This window comes from Elephantulus edwardii, unplaced genomic scaffold, assembly GCF_000299155.1.
Source record: "Elephantulus edwardii isolate Elephantulus edwardi_28Jun2011 unplaced genomic scaffold, EleEdw1.0 scaffold00068, whole genome shotgun sequence".
NCBI lineage: Eukaryota > Metazoa > Chordata > Mammalia > Macroscelidea > Macroscelididae > Elephantulus > Elephantulus edwardii.
This window is the reverse complement of record NW_006399818.1, coordinates 787,465-787,966: the sequence shown is the minus strand read 5'-3', so window position 1 is coordinate 787,966 and position 502 is coordinate 787,465. Positions and strand designations below refer to the sequence as shown.

The following is a 502-nucleotide window of genomic DNA, read 5'->3' as shown; positions in this document are numbered from 1 at the left end:
ATATTGAAGGCTGTAGCCTTTGATCTTCTGCAACAAGCCCTTTAAACAAGCTCTTTAAGCCTTCAGCAAGCAACATTGTGTTATCTGTGTAATGCAGGTTGTTGATGAGTGTTGCTCCAATCTGGTGCTACATTTCTTTTTCATAAAGTCTCCACATTTGTGTGAGCTACAGAGCCACCCTGCTTGGATGTGATCTTGGCCATGGACCTTTGAACTGGGTGTATACAATAGAAAGATACAGGGCCCAGACCACCTGCATTGACACTTAAGATAGTCTTAGTCATGTGTGGGTCCCAAGTGACAGGAGCTGTGTTGCAGAAAGGTCTTGGGGTCAGCATTTCAAGCATCATAGTGCTTCTCTGATGCTCAGATGTTGAGACCACATGTGCATTTTCCTACGGTTGTATCAGTCAAGATATCCAAAGATGAGTTGCATTGGGAAAATCTACTGTCAAGGACTTCTTTAAGGTTCTAACAAGGATATGAGTTTAAAAAGTAAGGT

The 502-nt window shown here is 42.4% G+C and overlaps 1 protein-coding gene across 1 annotated transcript in view; it reads left to right on the top strand.

The window, feature by feature from the left end:
- FGD6 (FYVE, RhoGEF and PH domain containing 6) overlaps positions 1-502 on the top strand; it is a 164,278-nt gene that overhangs the window by 19,774 nt on the left and 144,002 nt on the right. The window lies entirely within an intron of this gene.